This window comes from Lonchura striata, chromosome 6 (genome assembly GCF_046129695.1).
Source record: "Lonchura striata isolate bLonStr1 chromosome 6, bLonStr1.mat, whole genome shotgun sequence".
Taxonomy (NCBI): domain Eukaryota; kingdom Metazoa; phylum Chordata; class Aves; order Passeriformes; family Estrildidae; genus Lonchura; species Lonchura striata.
In genome coordinates this window covers 48,693,551-48,705,780 of record NC_134608.1, presented here as the reverse complement: position 1 = coordinate 48,705,780, position 12,230 = coordinate 48,693,551, and positions in this window count along the sequence as shown.

The following is a 12,230-nucleotide window of genomic DNA, read 5'->3' as shown; positions in this document are numbered from 1 at the left end:
TAATTTTGTATACTGTACATTTCATTCTTACAATATCTAATAAACAACAGGAAGTCTTATTTTGTTACAATTGAATTTGCTATCATTGCTGGAGCAGCTTACTACCATGTGATGAAACACACAATACTTACAAATATTTTTCTTCAGTGGTGCACATGGGTAATTTCAGGGTTAACTGGTATCACAAGTAGTACATCAAGGAGGAAGACTTGCTCATGGATTTTTAAGATCTACATATTTCTCTGATTTCATCACAGTTCACTTTGAGCCTTAAAAAAGCAAAATTCATTTACGTAATTTTGTTCAAAAGAAAAATTGGAAAACGCTTGTTCATCAAACTCCAACAACACGACTCTGACACTGTCAGACTGTTTGTCCTGGAAAAACAGAGGGAAAAGAACGTGAATTTCTGCACATTCCCTTTCCATATTTTTTCTAAATTAACCTTCAATTTGACTGCAATGTGTGTGGACAGTGTTTTGAGTAATTGTTGTGTAGTGATGATCACTCTTCAGTACCTAGGCTAAATGTCTCTTTAAGCACTACCTGTTGTTTGTGCAGTCCTTGCTCACTTTGCAGATGATGTTCCTTTTTCAAAGCTGTCTTCTAAATAGCAAGAAGGGACAGAATTTGGGAGAAGCTCATCCTATGGAAATCCAGGAAAAAAAAAGGCTGTTTACAAGGCATTGAGCAGAGTTAAATCCTTGATGCCATGTGCGTAAAATTTATGCTTTGGCATTTTCAAAGGAGAAGTTCAACCTTCCTTAGTTTACCAGCTGGCAGATGCTGAATTAATAAGAGACGGTTCTTTTGCTCTCAGCTGAGATGATAATTGTGTGAAGTGTCACACACCACCATGAGGGACAGAGCTAGAGGAGGAATTAGGCTAACCAACCAACATTTTTCCCTTTGCTGCAGTGTGGTCCCTTCCCTTGCCACTTGAGCAGAGAGCCTGTTGTTTCTAGCAGCTCAAGGCAGTAACTCTGAGAAGCATTTGAGATCCAAACTTTCAGCTCCTGGTTGAAGAGAAAAGTTAGTGCAGGCAGAGAGCAGAAAGCTGACAGCAGTGTGTCTGGTAGCCATAATCAAACACTGCTGCTGCTGCTACTTCAGTAGTAAAATAATAAACATTGTGCTAAGTCCCTACTTCTGCTTTTGCAGGCTTTAAGCTTATGCTAGCAGAAACGGGAAAGATCCAAACTGCCTCTGACGGGGCAGGGGAAGCTACTTTAATCCTGCCTCCGTGTTAAATTTCTTCACATATCCTCAGCCTATCTGTGTTTCTTCAAAGCCATCCAGGCCCTTACCTTGTATGTACCTTACACTGCATTTGCACAAAGCAGCTCAGCTGGAAAAAGATGTGCCCTCTTTGTACTTCCACACCTTTGGAAGCCAAAGGGACCTCCATGTGGATTTCATCTGGCCCTTCCATGCTGGAGGTACTTGGGCTGTAACTATGACTGAACCCTAAATAAATTTTATTTTATTTTTATTAAGTTCTGTGCTTGAAACTGACCTGCTTGAAACTGAGGCTTCTCACCATTTCTTTGAAAGTCACAGAACTTTATTCCACCCCAATAACCATGGTCTCCTTATATGTGTTTGCATGCATGGAGTTTCTTCACATAACTGATTCCTAAAGGAAGGGAAATATTACAGGCTTGTGTTTCATTAAATCTAGGAATTAAAACCTTCCTAACACTAGGTGGTTTTCCATCTTTGAATAAAATGTTTTGTATTTGAGTATGGAAACATTGGTTTGTTGTTACAGTGCTGATTGCCCATTTTTATCTCATTTAAAAAAACATTTTATTTGCATTACCTCAAGCAAGCTTACCCAGCCTTGATTCACAGGAAAAGATGAGATTTGGCAGCTGGACTCTTGAATATTATGGATATTGGCCCTTGAGAAAGACCTTTAAGGTGAAATATAATTATATCAATTGTGTTTTCTAAATGCTCACTCTCTGGGGTTATTAGTACATGATCTGGACTCAGGATAATGGCCTCTTGAGTAATGCTTCCTCTAATTAGTGATAGGACTGCCTGATGGTTTGGTAAATTAATCTGAGATATTGGCATCTGCTGGGCTGCAGTTTAATGTGAACTATTAGTCACAAGTTAAATAACTTACACCCCCTCAGACAGCTCTCAAGTATGCAGTCCATGAAGTCAGACCAAAATAATTCAAAAAATTTTGCCCTCACCCTTATTATCTCTGCCCACACCACCATCTCTCTCCCCCGTACAAGTGGCTAGCTATGAATAATTAAAACGAGGTAACAGCTGTTATGCAGATGGTGATTTTTTGGAAAAATCCCCTCTTAGTGTGATGAAGACATCTAACCTCTTTAGAAATAGTACCTGACAGTCTGCCACCCCCTCAGATCTGCTTTCTGCACAGACTTCTGACCAAGGCTTTGATCATATCACCTCACATCAGCTGTTTGTAACATAGATATCTGAATTAACTCAGGTGTCCAGGCTTCATCCATCACCAAAGAGAGCTGCATCCAGAGAGTGACTCAACCCATCCTAAAATAAGTGCCCAAGATTGATATGGTGATTTATCCTCCAGATGTACCATCTTGCCTCTTCACTGTGGAGAGAACCCAGATGGTAAATATGGTTAGGTAATTCACTTTTGGACTATTAAAATTAGTTGGAATTAAACTCATCTCTTATGGTTACAGATATTTCAACAGAATCAAAAATCAGCTATACTGATAACATAGTGATATCTGACCACCTCATATGAGGGGATTAATGGTAATATTTGATTTGTATGAAGCTAAGTTGATTGTAATTTGTCTTGTTTGGTGTTTCCTGTATGTTTTCCAACTGTATTTATTTTATATAACAGCTATAAAACTATCCCTGTATCTGTAGAGCTGAAGACAGACATCGTCATCAGCCAAACCTTCAAGATGGAAAAGCACAGCTGAATTTGCAAAGACGTCATGTCTTTATTTCCATGACAATGTCTTCTGTTGTCTGGAAAATATCTACAAGGTGAGTGAATTTTAACATATTTCTGTTGTATATACATTTCATTATTGCCAATGTTTTAGATCCGCAGGTGGTTTGTGAACTTGCTTTCTCAGCTTTTGGCTTTCAAGATATTTAAGGTAAAGTGATTCTTCAGAAATAGTGAAATCCCCCTAGGAAATATAAATAAATGCTTATTGTATCTACTTGAGTAAACTTTGAACGAGAAACAAAACAAAACACCCCACCATGTTTGGTTAAAATCCTTAAAGTGCTAAAAATGGTTTTCTGGCAACTTCCTTATTTTCAAATATTTAGTTGAAATACCAATATCTTAGATCCTGACTCACATCCTTTTCATCTCTGCTCTGGAAAAGGAGTAGAAATGAGATGAGGGATCATGTTTTTAATGAAAATATTTAAGAGTTTTTCTCCTCAGATTGGACTGGCCAGCCCAATCATCATGAAGTTGTTGTATAGGTGAAAAGTGCGAGTCAGTACCTAAGGAAGCCTCTTGGGATTTTCAGCATTAGAGGTGGGAAAAAAAGTCCCTCCCTTGATAATGAAGGAAAACTGACTTGTTCTGTGTTTACTGATGGCAGTGGGCTTGAGTGCAGCCCTTGTGTAGGATTCCTGGAGGCAATAGAATTTTCTCTCCTATCTTATTCACGTGTCATAAGGCTAAAGGAGAAGTGTAGGGCCTTCAGGTAGCTCTAATATGAGAGTCTTGTAATTACCTGTAATTGACATGAAATGAAAGTTAATATAACCTAGTGCCCTATAAATGCTGCATTTAAGCTGATCTCTGGAAGGAAATTTACAACATTTGCACATTTTTTTGTTGGCTCCAAGTCTGGAACACAGGGGGAAGGGAAGGTATCAATTTTAGGCTTTAGATTTGACCGTATTGTAGCACTTCCAAATCTTCTGTCAACACTGGCGTGATGTTGCATTCATTAAAAAATGCACGACCTTTTAAAATATCCATCTGTTATATAAATAAAAATAATGCAGCCCTATATTTTTAAGGTATGCTAATCCTGCATGGCCATGGTCTAATTATCAAATGATTTCATGCTACCCTGGTGGCAGGCAACATCCAGACCGCTGAACACTTGCTATGGATCTCTCATTAAATCCCTCTTGCACAGTTTCATTCATAAATTTACCATGGCTTTTAAAACAAAATAGTTTGATGCTTATACAGCAATATCAAGTAAGAGCAGCGTGTTTCCAGAACGCAGCAACATTTTTCAGATGCTCGACTTCATGCATGACTGAATAATGGGTGGCAAACTCTGTTATTGCTGCCTTGTACCTTGAGTGGAAGCCTCGCTGCTGGTGGGGAGAGCGTGGTGGTTGTGCCCAAAGATGAGATGCCCTGGGTGTCACCTTTGTGGAGTTTCGATATTCTGCTCTCTGCACCAAGCTTCTTTTTGATAATAGGTGCCCCAAGCTGGGTATCAGCATTCCTGACCCACACTCTCCTCCTCTTTGGCTAGGTTGGAGCTAGCACAGAGGTGCTGGGGTGTTCATGGCTCTTGCCTTCTCTGATGTTCCCCCAGCACTATCTTGTGCCTGCTCCCAAGTAAAATACAGTGCCTCAGAGCCTTGGAAACATGTCATGTAACCCTTGGAGAGCCAAAACGCAAGGAAAATTGTGGGTTTGTTGGTTACGTTGTTAATTTGACTTTGGAAAGGCTTAGAAATTACTTGGTGGAAGTGGGTAGTGAAATGTTTGCTTATTTCCATATGGAAATTTTTAACTTTTGAATTCAGTGCAAATGGCTTATTCCCAAGTGACCATATGATTAACTCCATTAACAGTGGAATTATTAGAAACAGAATTAAAGTATTTGTATATATTTACCTTAGACTGCAATTTACCCTAAATTATTTCATGCCATCTGTGCCAACTTAGTGCCATCTGCTCTTCCACAAAGCAACTTTTGCAGCTTAACAAGAAATCTTCCTTCTGTCTTGTGGCTTGGAGTACTCTGGTAGTATCGCTCTCCCTGGGCGTGCACCACCCCTCATTGTGTATTTTTTAAAGCAGTGTGAACCCTATAGCTCTATTTCCCTTGATCTCTCAAAGCACTGCTGGGCTGGAAGTAAAGAGAATTGTTTCTCCCCCTGTGTAAGGGTTGGTAGAGAGCCAGGTAGCTGGACACGGGGTGGGGTGACAAAGAAGAGCCTGTGACCCACCAAGGATAGATCAAAGCACCTCAGCAAATCTGCAATGACACCAAGCTGAGTGGTGTGGTCAGCACATGCAAAGGACAGGAGACCACTCAGAGGGACCCAGACAAGCTCGAGAAGCTGGTCCATGCCAACCTCATGAGGTTTAACCAGACCAAGTGCTGGGGCTGCAGCTGGGCCAGGACAGCCCCTGGTACCAGCACAGGCTGGGTATGAACAGATCCAGAGCAGCCCTGCCCAGAAGGGCTTGGGGTGCTGTGGGTGAGAGGCTGGACACGACCCAGCCGTGGCACTCCCAGCCCAGAGAGCCAAACGTGTCCTGGGCTGCACCCAGAGCCCCGTGGGCAGCAGGGCAGGGAGGGGGTCCTGCCCCTCTTCTCGCTCAGAGCCCACCTGCAGCTGCATCAGCTCTGGGGGCCCAGCACAGGAAGGACAGGGACCTGCTGGGGTGAGTCCAGGGGAGACCACAAAGATGATCAGAGGGATGGAGCACCTACAGGGAAAGGCTGAGAAATTTGTGTTTGTTCAGTCTGGAAGAGAGACAGATCTGAGTTGACTTAATTGTGATTTTTTGGTACCTGAAGGGAGCCTACAAAACAGATGGAGAGAATGGAGTGACAGCACAAGGGGTAATGGCTTCAAACTGAAAGAAAGTAGATTTAGATGAGATATTAGGACAAACATTCTTTACTGTGAGGGTGGTGAGGCACTGGCACAGGTTGCCCAGAGAAGTTGTGGATGCCCCATCCCTGGAAGTGTTCAAGGCCAGGTGAGACAGGCCTCTGAGCAGCCTGGGATAGTGGAAGGTGTCCCATGGCAGGGAGGTTGGAATGAGATGATCCCTTCTAACCCAAACCCCTCTGTGATTCTGTGATTCACTGATGCACCAGTGTTCAGGTAGCTGGAGGCTGTCTGGGAAGGGGAGCACGGGGAGAGATGCCTTGTGACTGTGAGTTTGGATTAATTTCCTATGCTTGCTGCAGTATTTCTCTTGCCTGATGAAAGGTTTGCCACTTTCAGTATTTTCATATTCCAGTTCAAATCTCCTTGTATAGCTCAAAATATTTTATCAGCCTTTTATGTTTGCCCCAAACTGCTCCAAATAAGAATAAAAGTACGACAGGAGTGATTTCCATCAATGTGCTACCAGCATCCCTGTGTTCTTGCTAAAGTTTAACTAATTATTTTTTCTCTTCTCAGGCAAAGCTCATTCTGATTTAAGTATTTGCAATAAGTTGGAAATTCCAGTGACTTGTGTGCCTACTCACCGAAGTATGTGACTTGCTCAGTGCTTACAGAGCTTGTTTTTGTTACTAGGTCATTTGAAGTTCAAAGTAGTTGAAGAGCTTTGCAGCAGTCTTTGAGATACTGCTGTTTTCTATGCAAGAAAAGCCTTAGAGTAACTGAGAAATGTTTTTTGAAGGTGGAATATTTGGTAGCACACACTTAGGGAAGATAATGTCCATTACAGAAAATTTCTGTCCAAATTATTTGGTTGTCTAAACTGTAAACTTTCAAAATAAGAATTTTTACAAGGGAGGTTTTCTGGGTAAGTTATGTGGGAGGTGGGCTTCTGTCCCCAGCTCTAGCAAATAGTAATATATTGAGGGTTAATGGATGTGCAGCTGAAATTTATGTTACTTGCCCTCCCATAAATTAAGCACCTATAGCTAAGTTAGCCTGGTACTTCCAATAAACAGGTAACTGAAAAGGCTCATAAAAACAGGGAAATGAAAAATAAATTTCAATTTGATGTCCTGGTTGTACTTGAAGTTTTTCTACACTGTGTGTATTCTGTGTGCATTTATATTATATACATATATATAATGCATATATATGCATCCAATGGTATATGTGATACTGGTGGCCAAAAAGCAGCACTCAGTGTTCAAATGTCTTCTCTTTATACCTGTTCAATATTACATTTAAGCACCTTTCATATTATATATGAATGTTTGTGCAAATAGATAAAATCAGATATTGACATCTAATAAGTGTAGTAATAGGCTGTTTATTCAAAGCACTGGTTACTAATTGGATTTTCAGTTCACTGACCTTGTCACATCTCTGCTGAGTTCAAGATGTTAAGAATATTTTCCAAATGGCCAAATCTCATCTTTAAAATTCTAATGTATTTTACATAACATAAGAAGTTTTTAGTACCAGAAAAATTCCATTTTCCTCAGTCCAGTTTCAGGTTCCTAACCTGATTTTCTGGGCTTAATCCTCTTCCTGTTGAAATCAATAAGTACATTGTAATATAATGATTCACGTTCAAGGTTCAACCATAGAAAATTAAGGCTACATGCTGATTTTACTGCCATTGTAGAAAGATGATATCTTAAAATGTGTAAAAGCACAATAAACACTTTAACTCTTTCAGCCCTATTTTTTTTTTCTCTTCAGAGAGTCTAAACACTTGAAAATGGATCTTTGTTTTAGACCTAGTGATGGCAAGGAGATAAAAGCTGAGAGATGCTATTTTGATAGGAATTTCTTCTGTGGATTCAGATGCTTTGTAGTGGCACAGTGCCTTCTTTCCTTAACTAATGCATGTTAAGAAAGACTGAAAGTGTACCACATTTTATTGTTTTAACAGAAAACAATATAATTAACACTATGGAGTTGTTGAGTCTTGATTTGTTTAACTGTTTGAGAGACGTGGAGAGCCCCAGTCAGTCTGTCTTGCTGAAATGTGCTGGATGTGCTGGGAAGGTCTGGATGCCCTGCTGTCACTGAGCAGCCTGGTGGCATCTTGTGTCCCTGGGTTAAGAGGGTCCTGTCAGATGCTGGTGAATCCAAAGGTGAGTATTTCAAAATGGGCTCTGAGGTGTGCTTCAGGCTCTCCTCAAATGACTCTTCTGGAAGTTGTAAGTGGCACCTTTTCTGTTTTGCTGCACCACATTAATGAGATAACCACAGGGATATCAGGAAGGTGAATTCTGCCCTTGGCTGCCTCAGTGTGAGGGCTCTACTCCCTGTGGATGTGCATGTGAGGAGCCTCTCCCACTGTTTTCCACCAGAGCTGTCTGTGAGGGTCATTAACCTCCTGATGCTCCTTCCTGGGAATAAAAGTCATTATTCATTCTATAGCTTCTGCTTCTTAAATATGAAACTGCCTCTTAATGGAACAAATGCACCTACAGCATGGCTTCAGGCTCTTTGTCATCCCAGTTGAACAAATGTTTTCTTCTTAACTCCAAAGTCTCTAGGAGAGGGAAAAATAAATTTAATCTCCATCTCTTCCCTCTCCCTCACCCCAGAAGACTTAGGAAACCCTTTCCCTTAGGTTTCCAGTCTCATTCAGGCACAGTGATTTCCCCCCAGCTGCTGAAGTCTCATGTCCCTTTCTGCCTTGGGTGGAGGACATGATATGTTCCTTGGTGAAATACAGCCTTTCCCCTTCCTGCAGGAGCTTGAGGACATTCTGTCCTCTCCCTGCTTTTGGGCCCTTGTATGGAAATACAGTATGTGGAAATGGGAGTCTGTGCCAGCTGTTTGGGGGGTCCTTTCTTGTACAGAGGGAAAGGGAAACTGAGACTGACAGAATGAGAGATGTGGGCTTTTTATAGCATAGAGGCTTGTGGGAAACAGTGGACTGATCAATTAATATTTCCAGCACAAGTGGAAATATGTATTTTCACAAGTAATATGTAAGTTCACAAGTGCAGTATTCAAAAAAAGTCTGAGAATATGTGATTAAAGTACACGAAGATTGTACAAAGACTGATTCCAATTCAAATGTAGCCATTACAGTATAAGATACTACTTCTTTTCTGAATTATCTGATCCACCATGAAAGGACTGCCAGGTTGCAGATAGTTCCTCCCCATCCCCAGATTATGGTGTGTATCAAATCAGTTATGATAAATTTATTTTTGTTTGGAAAAACATTGGCTGATCCCTGTTAGACCAGTACAACTTACCTGAGGAGAAAAAGTCTTTAAAAGGTAAAAGGCAGAATAGATACAGCTTGGTCTCCTTGCAGACGTTCTGCTCTGGTGGTAGAAGAATGGAGTTGTTGGTAGTTTTGGCAAGGGTGGTGGGTACATCTGCTCCAGGTCAGAAGATATTGCCTGTTCCATACTGCCCAGTGAAAAGGAAACTGTTCCAAAGCAATGCAAACACAGCTGGTGTTCTCAGTGTCTTGGACTTCTCTACATGCTGTAGTGGAAAACAGTGATGAGAAAAATTGAAGATTAGCTCACATGGTACAAAAGAATACTAGCATTCTTTAAAACAAATGTCGTTTGTTTTGTTGTTGGTTGTTTTTTGGAGGTCTGGTTTGGTTTTGGTTTTGCTTGGGATTTTTTTTAAGAGACAAAGAAATGGTCTGATCTAGTGGTTACCAGATTGGTTTTTGTGATATCTTGAGAGAGAAATTTGTGTGCAGCTTACAGACACTACAAACAGCCTAAGACACTTGGAGACAGGACTCTGTGATGACATAAAAACAAACTAACACTCTAACATCTGAGGCACAGCTGACACTTTATTTTCAAATATGCGTTCAAGTTCATAAGTTACTACTATACCAGAGAGCAAGATTTGTGCTTTCTTCTTTGGCAGATAGTGATTCTGGCTTGTTTGGTATCATGGAAGGAAGATTGTTTCAATGAGCTGGTGCTGGTACTTTGTTTTCTGGACCAAAGCAAATTGACTTATTTTTAGACTGGTTTTGATGTGGCTGTGGGCTGCCAGTACACTTCAGGAATTTGTGCTGCATAGTTTTCCCAGCAATATCTAACCCTTGACTCCTAGGAGTGTAATACAATATACATCCTAGATAAAAACATCACAGTGATAATGCAACCTGGAATCAGAGTGAAAGTTATGGAACAAATGGAAACACTTCCTAGAAAGATGCTACAGCTTGTACTTGCAAAAGCTTTGATGAAATAAATCATAGCCTTACTTTTATTAGGTAAGATCTTGAAACTGTGAAATGTATGCAAATAGCTCAAAGTTATGGCTAATGAGTATTATGAATGGAAGAGTGGCCTAAGAATTAAGTACAGGTTTATTTGTTGCCAAATCACATTGTGGCACTGAACATGGAGGGTCACTTTTATCAGGGCAGCTTATGATTAAAAATGTTGGAAACCACTTTAGACAGCTTTTTCCATTGGTAAGAAGCTGAGTAGGATTGGTTTGGGGTTTGTTTTATAGTTTGTTTTTTTGTCTGTTTGCTTGTTTTTTTTCTTTTAAAAGAAGATGTCATTAATTTTTGTCTTGACAGCTGGAATCTAATTTCTAACTTTGAGGAGGATATAGCTAGGGTGCTTTCTGCATTTAAAAAATGTCTTCCTAAATCTATCCTGTGTTTGGCTGTCTGTTGGTGTCTACAGATGAGATTTTAGGTGTCTTTAAAAAAATTTGAGACTGATTAATAGGCACACTAAAAGAGATGCCTATGAAAAGATATGAGTGTATATTCAATTTAGTATTTTTTTTATTTGCACGGTATCTCTTACAGTTCAGGTTTTCAATTGGCATGTGCTTCCAAACCTTTTTATTGGCATCCAGTTACAAATGAAGAGCTGGAGAATGCATGAAATTTCCCCTCAAGTTCTTTTTGATGTTAGACTGAAGATACCTATTTTAGTTGCACAAATGCATTTTTGATCTTAAAACAGGGAACTCTCTGTGGGAGGATCCCACTAAAGGACCTCCCTTTCTATTATTTTAATTCTTGGTTCAGCTTTATTACTCATAGATTCATGTGAGTGTGTTTGTGCATGAGTGTCAACTTCTCATTTATTGTGATGCTTTAAATAGAGAGCAGAACTTGGAGGGGAGTGAGCCAGGACCCCTGCTCTTGAGAATGGATAGGGCTGTTTGTAGTAGCAGAGCATTTGCTGCAGTGTCAAAGTGCAGGAACTGGGTTTAGAGCAGGACTGAAAAGGTAGTACATGGATCTCAGCCAAGGGCAGGTAAATCAGTTTTACATGAGCTACATGTGCAAAGCCTCTTTGCATTGAAAATGTCTGCATTAAGGGAAAGCATAAAAGGAGAAAAACAGAAGACTAAAGGAATTGATTTCAAATCGCTGGAATATAAGTCTTGAACGTCCCTAGAGCTATGTCTTCATCATAACTTAGATTTGTGAAAAGTTGGTTGGACCTGTATCCACAGCTTTGTCTTGGCCTTTCCCTTGGCTGGTTCCTCACCTGGAGCTCAGCAGTCAGCTGGTGACAGTGCTTGCTGCCTGCACTTAGATTTCTTTCTGTAGCTGCAGTCTTGCTGGAGGGATGCTTACAAATTTAGAGGTGGAAATGTTTCTTTGGGTTGTCTTTGGCTTTAATGGTGCTCCTTTGTCTCCTGAAAATGCCAAGATAAGTATGCTGAAAGCCAAGACAAGCTTGGCATAGTTACTGTAGAGTTAGCTCAATAAGGGTGCTGGAAGACTTCTGTGAGCTTACTGCAGCAGGATCCAAGAAGGAAACATGGCAAAGAGGGGCTGGAGCCATCAGTTCTGCATGCAGTCATCCTTATCTCCTTATCAGGTGCATGTTGTCCCCTAAGAACTGGTAGCTAGTGGTAGATGTAATTCACAGAAAAAAAAAAAAAGTAGTTAAGAAAACCAGCCTGTGAGTGCAAATGGATGGACTTTCCAAGAAATTATTAAATTATTACCAGGAAGAAGTCACTACTGATATCCAAACTGTCTCCATTACTGAACACTTTTGGTAAATAAGAGGTTAATAACTCTGTTTATAGTAAGAAAAGACCCCTGCCCTAGGATACACACACTTCACTGTACCCAGATAATCCCTGGAGCAAGGAGGTTTAAGGTAATTTGTGGTGCAGCTGTCCTTTCCTGGAACATGAGCAAATTCTCCTGCACATGGTCAGCTGCAAGAACAAATGTCTATAGCAAATGAAAAAACAAGATGTTCAACCGCAGCCTTGTGCACTTCCAAGAGGGGCACGTGAGCTGGGCTGTTCCTCCTGCCGGAATCAAACTCCACAGCACGAAAGGGTTTAGCCTGCGGCTTACGGCCAAGTGGGAGCAACGTGTCAGCGGTGAGGGAGGAATGCTG